General features: G+C 49.2%; 1 protein-coding gene across 3 annotated transcripts in view; it reads right to left on the bottom strand.

Moving 5' to 3' along the window:
* Positions 1 to 8,785, bottom strand: part of KMT5B (lysine methyltransferase 5B) — a 52,817-nt gene extending 44,032 nt beyond the window's left edge. Inside the window, exon 1 of one of the 3 annotated variants that reach the window (XM_057552788.1) lies at positions 8,403 to 8,785. The gene's annotated coding sequence lies outside the window, so the exon portion shown is untranslated. Of the gene's footprint in view, positions 1 to 8,124; positions 8,298 to 8,402 lie in introns of those variants that run through there. The other 2 variants (XM_057552791.1, XM_057552789.1) reach the window with 2 other exon arrangements.
* Between the last annotated feature and the right edge of the window lie 4,634 nt (positions 8,786 to 13,419).

Here is a 13,419-nt window from a genome sequence, read left to right as displayed (position 1 = left end):
CTAATCTCCCTAAAATCTCCTCCCCATCTCTCCGTATCTGACCCATCCGCTTACCTCGTAGTGCCTATAAGTAAAATCAAGGACGCTTCCTTTGTTAGAGTAGTCTCTGAGACCCAAACAGCATTTTACTTTTCTATAAACAGATGCCACCTAGTGTCAAGAGTCTGTAAGTACAGCCCACAGTTCCTGAGAGGCTATGAGGTAAGTAGAACAAAGGACAATTGATTCTTACTGGGCAAAGACAAGGGTGAGAAAAAACTTCCAAAAGGTGGTTCTTGGGCTGGGTCCTAAAGGCCAGGTGGCAGACTGTGCAGGGGGCAGTGCGCACAGTGGCTCAGGATGCGGCTCGGGGTGCAGTCAAAGCATCGGTGCCGCCCTGGCTCCACTCACTGCTCTCCAGCAATGCGACCCTGGACAAGCCATTTAACCTCGCTAATGTCTCATTAGTAAAATGAAAAGAGGTTTGGCACAAGGATTAAATGAGCAGAAATTGCTAATACAATAAAGGTCTCCAGCTGTCTCCTCTTTTCATGTAACTAAGAAAGAAACAAAGAAGATATGTTGATGTATTATTCACAAAACTTTAAACAATCAAGTAAGTAGACGTTTCCCCTCCATTCCTCATCCTACCATAACTCCCACAAGGAAAGAAAAAAAAAAAATCACATCACCTCATCCATTAAGAAAAGTACAAATTTTCAAGAGAATAAAAAAGGACCAGGGGTGCTAATTTATGATACAGAGTTGAGATCAGCTTTGCTTTTCCTACAGCTCCTGAAGAGAAGGAATGTGACTTCTGGCAACAATGTATAATTAAACATCACTGAATACGCCTCACATGTCAACATTCAGAGGGACTGCAGATTTTGTTACAATAGAATATACCTTGTTGTGTATCTGATAAAACATTATCTTACTGTAACTCCAATTTGTTAAAATAATTGCTCCTCCATTCACTTAGTGCTTCCTATATTAACTTTATCATTTGTCATGCCCTGTAAAGCAGGTACTCTTTTTATTTCCAGTTACACAGATGAAAGACTGGGGAATTTGCTCAATTGTACTCATAGAAAGGATCCCACTAGCCAAAAAGCATGTGATTGGAGGCAGAGAGACCAGTTAGAAAACTAAATGCAACAAAGAGTAGAAATGGATGGGAAGAGAGAGGAAAGCTCTGGTGTTTCAAATACGAGCTTGGCAAGACTTGGTGACAAATCAGACATAGGTGTTGAGGGACAGAAAGGAAGTCAAGTCAGAAATCTCTAGTTGGGGTTGAAGTTTCAGTTGGGGAGACTGCAAGATTGCCATGAACTGAGTTAGGGACTGCAGAAGGAACACATTTGCAGGAAAGATGAGAAAGTTTGGTTTGCTGAATTTGAGGATGGGGCACTACCCAGGTGAAGCTGTCTTAAGATGTTAAAACTCAGGAGAGAAGTGACTGTGAAAAGAGTAACATTAACAGAGGACTTTACAATTCACCAAGCATTTCAACATTATCTTAATTCAAAAAAATCACAGAATTTCAGAGCAAAAAGTCTTAGATTAAAAGAAACAGGCTCGGGGCTTCCCTGGTGGCGCAGTGGTTGAGAGTCTGCCTGCCAATGCAGGGGACATGGGTTCGAGCCCTGGTCTGGGAAGATCCCACATGCCGCGGAGCAACTGGGCCCGTGAGCCACAACTACTGAGCCTGCGCGTCTGGAGTGTGTGCTCCGCAACAAGAGAGGCCGCGACAGTGAGAGGCCCGCGCACCGCGATGAAGAGTAGCCCCCGCTCGCCACAACTAGAGAAAGCCCTCGCACAGAAACGAAGACCCAACACAGCCAAAAATAAATAAATTAAAAAAAAAAAAAAGAAACAGGCTCAGGAACACGTATTACCTGCCCAAAGTAATTCACTTCTTCTGACAAGATAATATGCTACCAATATGTGAAACCAAAAAAAAAAAAAAAGGTTTTTTTGAGCTTTATCATGGTCAGTTAAATGAAAGGAAAAGGGGAGTGAAGAGAAAAGGAAATAAAATAAGCAAGTGACACATGCTGGCACCGTGAGAGTCAGAGAGGCCTTGCAAAGGAGCATTCCCCACTTACAGCGCCTGGGGCGTGCCGCTCAGTGCCTAGCACAGTGTCCAACACACAGCTAAGTAATGTCCGCTCAAGATGTGAGTGAAGAACCGAGTGCCATGGGGATGACAGAGAGACACCTCTTAGCTCCAGTTCTCTGGGCACCATTTCACACTATTGCTCATTACTATGATCCAAGAACTGTGCTAATAACTTCACATATATCATATCATTTACCCACATCACAGTCCCTTAATATATACAATATATTTTAAATACTCATTAACATATAATATTAAATTATACAACATAATTTATATAATAAAAACATTAAATATATCCAACATATACAATACTACTGTTATCACCCCCACTTTACAAAGGAGAGGAAGGCTTAGAGAATTAGAAAAAAAAATTAGCCAAGGTGGGGTTTAAAGACTGTATACTCTTAACACCATATAAGAAAGCAATATAATCCTGACTCAAATTTTTCAACATGCTTTGCCCCATACTTGAAGAGTAAGACCCTAGAACAAAATGGACATGGTTCCTGATTTTATGGAACTCAGAGTATAGTGTAGGAAGAGAGACAATCAAATAAGCATGAAATGGTAAATTCTGGTAAGCGCTATAAAGGAAACAACTAGGATATCAGGAGAGAATAATATAGGAACAAACTTTAGACTGGATGATCAAGGAGAATAAATCAAAAGCATAAGTACAGAAACAATCACCTTCTTTCTGGATCAGAAACACTCCTGGTATCTATTTATACCCACCAAACAAATATTTTCTGAGGCAACTGGCTTTGTCTAAATCCTCCTCTGAATGAGGTCTGATTTTTGTTTCTTTTTTAACAGGAAGGGAGAAGCAGGTTTGTATATGGCCTCTCCGGCTCCAGACTCTACGGGCTCACTGGCTGAAGGATCAGCCCCCTTTACTCTTTAGCTGGGGGGATCCATCTTTCTAAGAGTAGGTTGGTTTTCTTGCTAAAAATACATATCCCTTCATAACATGCAACATAAAGATTTTTTTTGAAAATAAAAATACTTTTCAGAGATCATTAATACTTTTCAGAGATCAGATATTTCAACCTTGTTATAAAAATAAGACAGACAAAATGAATCATTCGGAAGACCCAGAATCAACTCAATCCAACATTTATCAAGAACCTACTGGGAGCCACCGGGCACTGTTCGTGGTGCTGGAATACTGGTTGTGTGCAGGGAACACTAGAGGGCGCACGAGAGTTTCAGCTGTCAGGAAAATCTGCACAGGGCTACTAAGGAGTGGGGGACCTTGCAAAACCAAACAGAAGCATGTGAAAACCAAGTAGCTGACGAACAGAGCAGAAGAATGCAGAATAGGAAGCAGAATGACCCTTCACTGAAGGGATCTTTTGCCTTAAGGCTGAGAGGCAATCCTAGTGTCATGAGAGATGTACTGACCCGGTGCTCCTATAAAGATGTGCAAGTTAGGTGTTTGTTGCACCCTAACACACATGACTGAGGGTTCACCAGCTTGGCAACCCTATGAGGTAGGCGAGACGGGTATTATCACTACAAATGAGATGGCTAAAGCTCAGAATGAAGTTGCCTTCCTGAAGTCAAACTGCTTTAAGTGGTAAGGCTGAGTCTAGAACCCTAGCATTCAGGCCTAAGTCTGGGGTTTACTTCAATATTTGAGTCACATGTGCATCACCCACAAACACACAGGCTTATCACTGGGGAATGCTTCCTAGCTCCACTTACTCTCTTCTTTGTGTACTCTTATAATACAGAAAATAAGACATCTTGCAGAAATGCAACTGATAGTGAGGAGCCAGAGACATGTGGGAACCATACAGACCTTAAGAATTAGGCTTTTGGGACCCTAGTCTCCAAACTGTAAAACCCAACTGAATGTAAGCTGTACCATCAACTTAATAATATTTCAAAACAAGGAGAAAAGACTACATGGAATATACAGATGAACTATGTAAACCAATTGGAGAGATGTCAAAATATGATTAAATTAGCTCTTAGAAGTGAGAAAATGGGTGGCGATCAAGTGTAAAAGAGAAAGTATAATTTAGAATTGGAAGTGATCTCAGAGATTAATGTTTAGTTATTTTACAGATGAAGAAACTAAGGCTTGGCCCTGTCAGTGTGTTACACAAATAAGGTGGAGCAGACTGGAACATAGGTATTGATTCTTACTCCAGCGGAACTTCATCCAGCCCCAGAATTATACGTATAACTGTAGTTCTAATTATATACAACCTTAGAAGATGGTGCAGTGTTTGACTCTGTCTCACACAGATACCAGCCAGCTTCAAATCTGGCTGGCAGACGTGGGAGCCAGAGGCAGTGAGTGACCAAAGTGGTCCAGTGGTCCTAGGAACCCTTTAACCTGATGGAAGGAAAATCATGAAGCAATGCATAATTTAGAGTGTAAATGACTATGGAAATCAGTGACTTTTTTTTTCCCTTTTGTGACAATATTTTAGAATTAATGCAAATGGTTCTGGTTCCATCACCAACTATGTAAAGATAATATATCCACTCTAACTTACTGCCTCTGAGCAACATGGGGATCAAAAGAAAAGTTTTTGTTTTTTTTTAAAGCCAGACATAAATGCTGATTTACCACACTAAGGTGATGAGTCTCTCACGCACAGATGGAGTCTCTCTATCCCGCACCTTTAAAACAGCAAAATCCCGTAATGTCTGTAAAATAAGGTGCGCGTGACTAAAATCTGGGGATGTGTCTGTTGAATAAAATTAAGATGTATCTGTAAGTGAAAACTTACTTAGACTTTCTGCAATCTGACTACGACAAACTCCAATCACATTAATAGAAAAACACAGGGCTAGATATTGGTCAGGCATGCCGTTTCCTCTCAACCAGCACTTCTAATCTTCTAGGAAACACCAAATTACGGGGAAGAAAAGGGATTATTGTAAGAACTAAAGTAAAAACAGATTTGTGGAGGTTTTTTTTTGGGGGGGGGGCGGAATGTAGCGTTGATAGAAAGAATTTAAAGGAAGTTGTGAAACCTTCCTAAGCCCCGGGGTCCCCTGATTTGTTCGCTAGGACCCTTCCCCATTCAGCTTGTTAAATGAAACTCATTTAAAACCACAGGATTCAATTCAAAGATTTCAAAGTTGACAGTCTGTCCAAGAAAAAAATTACTTTTCAAATCACTGTGTTCTAATGGTTATAACTCCCTAATACTTGAAATTTAAAGTGCACTGGCTAGTTTTATCCTGTAATAAATTTAAGTTTGTGCTTTTTATTGCAATTAAAACCATTTCCTACACCAAGACACATCAGTAAAATACATTTTTTCCCAAAAATAAAAAGTAACTAAAAATCAGGCTAAAAAATTAAGTTACATCTTACACATAAAACTTCTATTGCATAGAGCTCTATCTGAGATACAGCTATCCTACACTCTCTTCCTGCATTTACTCAGTGTATCTATGGAACCAACAGTGTGTCATACTGGAACAAAGACACATGGTCCCTATCTTTAACACTGTGTGGAAAACTCAACAATTAGTGTTCTAGGGCTGACACAGTCGTGTAACTCTTGCCCATGAAGGGGAAGGAGTTTGTGAGTGGTGAGAAAGTAGAGCTCATATATGGCAGGCAAGAGTAGAAAATAATGGAACTGACATCGTTCATCTGGAAGGATGTGCTCTCATAAGCCATGGGAAGGGCATTCCTGTGGCCAGGGAGCTGCTCAGATGCTTCACACACAAGTGACTTTGCGACACAACCAGGCCACACGCTCATGTCCTATAAGTCCACAAATTGATACTCAGAAAGAAATCAGATTCAATCCCAGATACAGATGACCCAAGGGAAAATTTATAAACCAACATGCTCCACCCACAAAACTCTAAGCTCAAAGACACACAACCTGCTACCACTTCCTTCACATGCATATTCTGCTATACCCCTATCCTCCCCTCCCCCCATTTTGCCCACTGGTATCTGGTTCAGGTATGGAGCATTCAAAACATAAGCACTTCAGTGTGTATGTGAAGACAAATGAAAACACAGGCAAAAGGGCACGTGGAACTGACTTTGAGTGTGGTTTCAAAGTTTATGGGCTAATAAAAAATTAAGCCCTACTCTCCTCTCCTCTTGAAGAGTAAGTATCCCCATTATTCTTTTCACACCCAAACTAAGTTGTTGTGTCAACGACAACAACGTTTTCAATAACAATGGAATGAAGATATTTTGAAAAACTAAATATAGGGACTTCCCTGGTGGCGCAGTGGTTAAGACTCCACGCTTTCAATGCAGGGCGCCGGGGTTCGATCCCTGGTCAGGGAACTAAATCTCCCGTGCACGCCGCAACTAAGAGTTCATACGCCTCAACTAAGGAGCCCGCCTGCTGCAACTAAGACCCAGCACAACCAAATAAATAAATAAATAAATATTTTAAAAAAAAAGAAAAGAAAAACTAAGTATATATCACTAAGCTCTATTAATAAATTAACATTTTTCATCCAGTGTCTATTGAACACCTACTCTGTACCTGCTCTGAGCAGAGGAGATAAATAACAAGCTCACAAGAATGCTGAGGGGACGGTCAACAACCAACTATGATACAATGTAACAACTGCCCAGGAACAAAGCAGAAGTGTGCCTTCTCTTGAGTGGGTCAGCCCCTGCCCTTGTGTTGTAAGAGGTCTGCAAGGGGTGTGAAGATCTATCCAGGAGGTAACACTCTCTCTGGGCCTTCCTGAAGGCGAGTATCAATCCGGGGGAGGGGATGCGGGAATGCCGGGCAGGGTGCGACCAAAAGGCACCAGGCGGGGGAAACCACTGGGGCCGGGGCTTGGAAAGGAAAAGGACAATGCTTAGAGATGACGGGCCCACACCTGTGGTGGAAGTTGCTAAACATTCGGCTACAAAGTAAACTTGTACCTATAGTAAGTAACTCTTTAAGTAAACTTCCCAGTATGCACAAATTATCTGAGATAACTTCAGGCTAAACTGATTGCCCCCTCCCTTTTCAAAATATTTACGCTTTTATGACTAGTCATCAAAAGTTACAGACGTGTTCTTAATATTAAAAGAAAAAAAAAGCTTCAGCTGGCAACTGTTTCCTCTGATGACCCTATAAAGCCACGTTCAACTACACTTTATATCAAAATGGTTTAAATCTAAAAAGGTCCTGATGAAAAGAAGCACGATCACAACCCATCAGTTCTTCTGCCTACCGCTCTAGATACGATTTTTCCCCCCAGAGTGAATTTCATACGGCAAGTTCAGAAAAATTAACTTCGAAGAACACATGTTCACCCCCTCAGTATTCTTAAAGTTCCCCCAGTCAATGGGTCGGAAGTAAAAGAGCTCTAACACGAGGTCAAATAAACCCAAACAGAGAGGGAGTGAGTTTCTCTGGGTCCAACGTGCTTCTCTACCATTCCAGCAAGTTGGGTCGAGTTGTCATCTTGTAAACGTTTCCCCCACTCTCATAGGTAGGGCTGACGCTGATACATCATCTCTGGATACGTGGAAGGAATCGAGTCACTCTGGGAGGACCGACGCCTTTTCTCGGGACCCGAGACACCGGCACACTGAGGGGGCCCGGGAGGCAAGCCCCGGCCAGGAGCCGGAGCCGCTGTCAGGGGAGGGACGGAGCGGGGCGGAGAACGGGCCCAGGAGGAGATCTGAAAGGAGGCTCGAGCCCAAACAAAAACAACCCAAAGTTGAGCGCGGCAGAGGGAGCAGATTGGGCGAGACCATTCACGGCTGCCCATTGGAGAAGAGGGAAAACAGAGTCCCCCAATCGCGAGCGGCGGGGCTGCTCCCCTCGTGCGGCCGCGGGCCGGCCCGGCGCTGCCCGACGGCCGCTACCGCTCCCTTCCGGCGGCGGCGCCCACTGCAGGGCCCGCGCCCCCCGGCCGCCGCCGCCGCCGCCGCCGCGCCCCTCCCCCGGCCGTCCCCCCACCCTCGAGGCCCCGGCCCCGGCCCCCGCCCGGCCCGGCGCCCCCGCTCCCGCCGGCCCGCCCCCAGCCCGCCGCCCCTGCGCCCCCCGCACCGGCGCCCGCCCCCCGCTCACCGCTGGGAGCTGCCCGCTCCTCCTCGGGGCGCGTCGAGGCCCCGCCGCCCCGCCGTTGCGCTGGGGGGCCCGCGCTGCCCGGCGACACTTCCCCGTCCCCCAAGAATATTAATCACCAAAAATAATTCCAGAGAAAAATGGAGAGTAAAATCCAAGATGGCGGCCCTAGCCGCAGCACCGCCCGCTCCATCCGCTGTCGGGAAATGAGTCCCAGCCGCGGCCGGAGCCCCCCGCCCCCACCGCGCCGCGCCCCCGCGCCCCCGCGCCGCGGGCCTCACCTCGCCTCTCGCGCGGCCTCGGGGTCCCAAAGGCAGCCGCTGGCCTGGGGCCTCCGCGTCCCGGGTCCTGGCGCCGCGCGTGCCGCCTCCGGTGCCTGGGCGCCCTCACCTCATAGCCCCGGAGCCTCACCGCCCGCGCCGCAGACGCGTCGCCGCCCCCGGTGAGCCGCTCGGACGCCGCCCGGGAACGGTGGAAGGACACGAAAAGGAGTGCCCGCGGCCAGGCGGAGGAACACCACTTCGGCTCGTGCCGCTCTGAACGCCTCTGTTGCTTTTACGGGACCAGGGGTGGGGGGAGGCGGAGAAACCCGAGAAAGAAATGAGTTCCCCGCCGGGTGCTCCGCGGCGGAGGAACAAAAAGCGAATTTTGAGGGGACGAGGTGAGTCGTTGCTTCGCTTCGCTCGCGGCGGAGGGATCCGTGTTGAGCAGTCGACAGGGATCCCTCCGCTCCTCGCTGCCCTTTAAATCGCGGCTGGAGGCGGTGCCGCCGCGCGTCCCTGGGGCGCCACCCGGATCTCAGTGCTCCTTACGTACCTGGGCCCCGCGAGGCTGCGTTCGACACTCGGTCCCTGGAGCAGCTGCACCCATCGGGGACAGCCCTGGGGAATGGGCAGGCTCCTCGCCCACTGCGCCTCCTTGGTGCGCCTAGGGGAGGTGGCCCCACGGAAGCGATCCTCTTTGTTGTGGGAATGGGTGTCGTTGGAAGCAGATACACCCTTAAAGACCATGTGGGCAGCCTGAGCGTTCCACCGCGTAGTGTGGGAGGGCGGAGTGAGCCTGCATTAATCGGGCCACTGGCTTCCTAGTGTCAACCGGCCATTTTTTGAGCACCTACTGTGTGCCGGGCTTTCCGAGAAACGGGTTTTTCCGCTTCTCGCTCTAGTTGGGCAGTGCCGGTACCAAGGATGCAGCTCCCTCCAGGAGCTTTAGGCTGGCGGGGAAGTTGCCGAGAGGCTTACACGGGCCAGGTGCTGCCCTGCTGGGAGAGTGCGAAGCCTCGCCCTTTGGATCCTGCAGTTTATGATAATGACTACAAAATAACGATAATGAGAGTAACATGTATTACAGCCTTTACTGGATACCAGGCACCGTCCTAAAGCTTTGGTGCCCTATCTCGTTTACTCCTTACAACGACCCCCCAGGAGGTGGGGACCGTTTTCCCCATTTTATACGTAGGGAAACTGAGGCACAGAGAGGTTAGGTGATCTCTAAGACAGCCAGTCAGGGCTTGAGCCAGAGCCCTTATCCAGTACTCTGGTCAAAAGTTCAGACGTCAAGAAGTTGAGGTGGCCAAAAGCTGGGCAGATGCCTAAAGGTCTTCCCCCAACCGGAAGAGTGGATTAGAGTATGTAAAGAAAAGGGAGTGGTTAGGAAAGGTGAGCCCAACACGTGCAAAGGCCCTGGGGCCGGGTGGAGGCCCAGCGTGGTCCTGCAGAGAGGAGGCGGGCAGCACAGGCCGTTACTTCTATTCCGGCAAGAGACCCACATCTGCCATGGTTTCCTGCCATCCCCAGGGCCTAGCACAGAGTAGGCACACCAGAAAGGATGCTTCAGGGGACAGTGTGGATGACCACAAGGTCTGTGGTCCAACGAACACCAACCACCAACATAAGTGCTTACCCCATTTTCCCTCCTCCTTGACCTTGGGTGGCAGACATGATGCTTAGCCCCTTCCACAGATGGGAAACTGAGGCACAGTGATTTGCTGAGGGCATGTATGTAACAGAGGTGAAGGGAGGTCTAGATCTTACAAAACAGAGCTCCTCCCGTTGCTCTCACCTTCCCCCCTGGGGAAGCCCCCCTGGTGGGGTTGGGGGGCTGGGGGGTGCAGAGCCTTCACCACCCTTCCGGTAAAGCAGATGCAGGCACGTGGCCCTGCACGCTCTGCTCTTTACAAGCCTCCGGGTCATCTGTGACATCAGAAATTGCCTTGCCACGTTCCTCTCTGCAAGCACAACTAACGAATGATTGCTTTGGTTTTATTCGCTTCTGATCTATCGCTAAACTTTCTTTCCAAGATTTTCATAGTGCTTGGCTCCAAATACTCAAATCGCATCCCACTGAGACCGCCTTTGCCACCCTGTTTCCTCACTGGATGCCCAAGGGAGGCGAGCACAGTGGGCACCACAGCCCTGTGTGGATCCCCCTGGGTCTCGGTGCCTAGGCCCCAAGTCCAGCCATGCCTGGGCAGCCCTTCACAGCCCCAAACGTCAATGTCTTCCCCACTCCAAGCTTTCCAGACTCCACCCCGACAGTGACCTCTGAGGCTGACACCCAAACCCTGACTCTGAAAAGCCCCCAGACTCCCAAGACATTGGCACTCCCGTTCACTACCCCTAACTGCCCAGCGCCAGGCCAAGCGTGCTGGGTGGTGACTTGCAAGGGAGCAGGCAGGGGAAGGGCAGGGGAGGCAGATGGGCGAACCCAGACACAAGTTCCTCTGGCTCCCCAGTTCTGGTTCTGTCCCTCCCCCATCCCCCCTGCACTGCTTCTCCTCCAGCCTCAGCTGAGAGGCCCAGGGTGCGCCGGAGCTCTCTGCAGAGCCGAGCTGGAGCTCAGGACCTGGATGGGGCCACGCGGAAGGGAGGCCAGGGCTGAGCTGGGAAGAGGCCAGAGCCCAGAGCGGCCCTCCTGGGGGAGACTGGAAATTCGACTTCCCCACAGGGAGTGTGGCCAGCTGGAGGCCTCCTCCTGCCAGCTGGCAGAGGAGGGGGGATGGGGGACAGGAAGTAGTGTGGCCAGGCATCTGCCCAGCCCCCACGTGACAGGAGCCATTGACGTTTACACCGGGAAGCCACTGGATGCCCCAAGTGGAGGTGCTAAGCCACAGAGGCCATGGGACCCCACCAATCCCGGACAGAAGGAAAGGTGACGACTCTAAAGAAAGACTGAGCTGGCGGAAGGGGCCCAGGCCAGCCCCGGAAGTGCCAGGAGTGCCAGCCCAGCCCGGAGCTGACCTGGGAGCCACACCCTTGCCAGGGTGTGGGCTGAGGCCACAGAGTCTATTCCAGTCCCCCCAGTAGGGCCCAGGGGCACCTCAGAGACCTAGCCTGATCCCACCAACCCTGCATCACTCTCCAACTCCCCTTCTTCAAATACCAGGTTCACCCAGCAACTGGCCGGCAGGGATTTACTTGCTGGAATCCTGTGCCCACAGAGGGGTGGCCCACAGGTCTCGCTGAGCCCAGAATTCCTGGCTGGGTAGCGAGTGGCTTCTCATTGTTAAATGATATCTTGGCTTTCGGACTCTGCTCTCGTGCCTCCCACCTCCATCCCCCACCCCTGCCCGGAAGGCAGAGCTGTTCTGATGAAAGCAGGTGCCCGAGTAGGAGGCGGGGGAAAGGGGCCGGGGACACACCCAGGATGATGCCGGGGACCTGTCTGGGTGGCTGCGGCCCCCGCACCACCTGCCTGGGCACTGCTACGCCCGCTGCACCATCCTTGCCCCTCCACTGCCCACCCCTCCTTTGATAGATGAGGAAAGGTCGAGTGACCTGCCCAAGGCCAAGTCAACAGCGGCAACAGCAGCCAACTTTACGGCAGCTGTGAATAGGGGCTTGGCATGAGTCTGACCTGGGTTTGAATCCCAGTTCCACAACTCACCAGCCATGTGATTTGGGGCAAATGATGCAGCCTGTCTACACACCAACCCCTCAACTGTGCAAAGGTGCCAGTCCTTGGACCTGCCTAAGTAGTCTCATTCGTAGCTTTAAAATCGCTTCTGTACTGAAGATGCCCAAGTTCCCATCTACAGCCTGCATGTCTCTGAACTTCTGACACCACACTTAGGTGTTTAATAGGCATTTCAAATATAGCAAGGCTAAAATTGAAAACACACACACACACACACACACACACACACACACACACACTCTTCCACCTCTCAGGGAGATATTCTTCCCATTGCTCAGGTCCAATACCTAGCTTTTATTCTCCCTTAATGTCCTTTGTGTTTTGTTTGTTTATTTTGTTTTCTCCTTAGTACACATCACCATCTAGCATCCTGTATCTTTTACTTATTCATTGCATGTACTGACTGCATCTCTCTTCCAGGCTGTAAGTTCCTTGAGGGCAGGGGGCTTTGTCTGCCTTGTTCACTGCTCTGTACTCAGCATTCAGAACAGTGCCTGGGGCACTGGTACAGAGGCTTAATTCATGAAGGCTAATGCTAACCTTCCAGGATTGCTACAGGGATAAAAGGAGGTGTAAGCAGGTTTTTAACCACTCTCCTGTTTCTGGGGCTCAAGCTCAAGTCCAGGAGTTTTCTCCACCACCAACCCCCGCAAGTGCACAAACTTCCCTGCCTTTCAAGCTCAGGGGTGCCCTGGGCTTTGTGTCTGCCTGGGGCAACCCATTGGGCCCAGGAAGAGCCCTGTGTCCCTGAGGGGTGGTACTCTTTCGGGTTCCCACCACCACCAAAAAGGAGCCCAGCCGTAGCCACCCCTGTCCTTTCAGACACACCTGGAATACACACAGAGAGGACCAATGGCAGCTGAAAAACTGGTTTCCTCAAGGGCAGGGAAAGCTTACTCTTATTATTAGTCAATAATTTCAAACTCACAGGAAGGTTCCAAGTATAGCGCAAAGAATTTTATTTTCCTGAACTGTGAGTTGTTGCCGAGATGCTCCAAGGCTTCTGAACAGAGTAGGGTGTGTTTCCAGGCAGCTGAGATTTCCTCTGACAAAACCAGGCAACTACCATCGAAATCGAGAAATTAACGTTGGTGGGTGGATGCCAAAATTTCATCTTCACGCCGTATTCAAGTTTTCCCAATGACCCTAGTGATGTCCTTTATAGCAAGGGAGCTTGTCCGGAGCCCCAAGTTACCTTGGTTGTTGGGGGTTCAGCTTCCTTCACTCTGGAGCAGTTCCTCACCCTTCCCTTTAATTGCATGACTTGGGCAATCCTGAAGGTTACAGAACAATGATTTTGTAGTAGGTCCCTCAATTTAGTTTTTTCTGATAGTTCTCCGTGATTAGATTAAGGTCAGGTATCTTTGGCAGGAATGTCACAGA

Source organism: Balaenoptera acutorostrata, chromosome 9 (assembly GCF_949987535.1).
Source record: "Balaenoptera acutorostrata chromosome 9, mBalAcu1.1, whole genome shotgun sequence".
NCBI lineage: Eukaryota > Metazoa > Chordata > Mammalia > Artiodactyla > Balaenopteridae > Balaenoptera > Balaenoptera acutorostrata.
This window is presented reverse-complemented; position numbering and strand designations above follow the sequence as displayed.